The sequence below is a fragment of the Echinococcus granulosus genome, assembly GCF_000524195.1.
Source record: "Echinococcus granulosus chromosome Unknown EG_S00228, whole genome shotgun sequence".
NCBI lineage: Eukaryota > Metazoa > Platyhelminthes > Cestoda > Cyclophyllidea > Taeniidae > Echinococcus > Echinococcus granulosus.
Genome location: NW_020170608.1, coordinates 67,776 through 69,560, shown reverse-complemented (window position 1 = coordinate 69,560; position 1,785 = coordinate 67,776).

Here is a 1,785-nt window from a genome sequence, read left to right as displayed (position 1 = left end):
ATGAAGATAAGGCAACAGCGAATATCAACGCATGTGTTGCCCACCTATATTGCCCCCCCTCCCACTTCCCCTCTTTCCCTCCCTCTTTCTTTCCATCTCTCCGATTCATTTTTCTTGCCATTTGGAGTAAAACGTGAGCGTGTACATGCACAAGCGTATTGGTGTGTTTTCCGGTTAAGTGATGGGGCCGTATTAGCCTAAGTTAGTTTGAATTAGGAAGGATGCTGTACCACCAAGTGAAAAAAGCGTGTGGAAGGGAGAAGTAGGCTGATGGGTGCTGTCAGATATTGAATGATAGCAGTCAACATTGTTGCATCTGCTCAAGTGACTGCTGCACTGATATTTTATTCCTTTTCACTTTGACATAGCATCCGCAGTGGGGTTGCGAAAGTAGATGTCCACGACCCTAAGAGAATTATGTGGTACTGAAGGTCTCAGCAATGCCTTAAAGGCAACACATGGGGTGGTATTGACTAGAAAGCTCATCATAGCCTTAAAAATTAACACACTTCTGAGTCAGAGGAGGATTTTCAGTTTCACTTATTAAGCAGGAATCACCCACGCAGAATGTCTTGTGATGGCATGGGGTGACATTCCTCAGCCATAGTTGAGAACAGAGTGCTGTAGGAAGCAAGAGATTAAAGCTGGTGAACAGATGACTATGTATTGGTGGGGAAGTTGTTTCCGAAATGGTATTTGAATGGAATGATGGGTGGACGGATGTGTGGATGGAGGTGTGGATGGATGCGAGATGGAGAATGGGTGAGTACTTGAAGACCTTATGAAATAGGTAATAGCCGCAAGACTGTTGGTCAAGACAAACGACCATGCAGGAACAGTTGATTGGAGCGTTTGATTGTACAGAACATGTATGCCGTTCAGACAAAAAGCCCTTAAAGCCACGCATATCTCCAACAGGTTTGATAGGCAACTGCATCAGAAAAATTGATTAATTCAATAGGCACTTTGCCCGGCCTTAATGGCAGCAGAGATTCGCCATTAGACGTGTTGTGTGGGTCATCAGAAAACCACTTCGAATTAATTAAGTCGACCATCTTTGGCATTCTTCCTTTCAAACTGGACAATTTTCCCTTTCGGGGTAGCCTTCACCTAATCACAGTAGGTAAGATCACAGGCGAGACGGTGACTAGGAGCAGTTTATAAAAAGACTTCATTCCCATCCACTCTCCCATGTCAGCTGAAAAGGATGCACATTGAGGCACTCGGATAATCTACATGGAATCCTCACATTTAAGGACGATGACTACAACCTGTATCGGCGATATTGCGAGTCACCTATGGCGACGGCCCAAGGCGGTTACCGTGGAGGACATGCACACATGGATGTACGTGGTGGATAAAAGTTGAAGGCCATGAATGGATGGGGACGAAAAATGGGTGCTCTGGCCTCAACTCCTTGACGTCAGTGGTAATAGCTCCTTCTGAAAACTGACCCACATTTTAGGGTTCTGACGTACCAACATGCACACACACCACTCGCAGTACTTGTCACGGAAGACAGACCGTAGTCTCTTCACTGCCTACACCACAACAAAGTGCTCTCTCTGCCCAACTCAATCAGTCGGTTCAGAGTTGTCATATGACACACTTTGGCATGGATGATTAATTAATGAGGGAACACTTGGGATGTGCCTCTCGTCTACGCCGACGTAGCGCAAGGGTTAACACGTGTGCAGGTAAGTTATTTCCAATTCCCTCCCAAAATGCCTTACAAAGCATGGACTTCTTCACATTCAACGGCATAAATTATAAAGCAAAACTCTT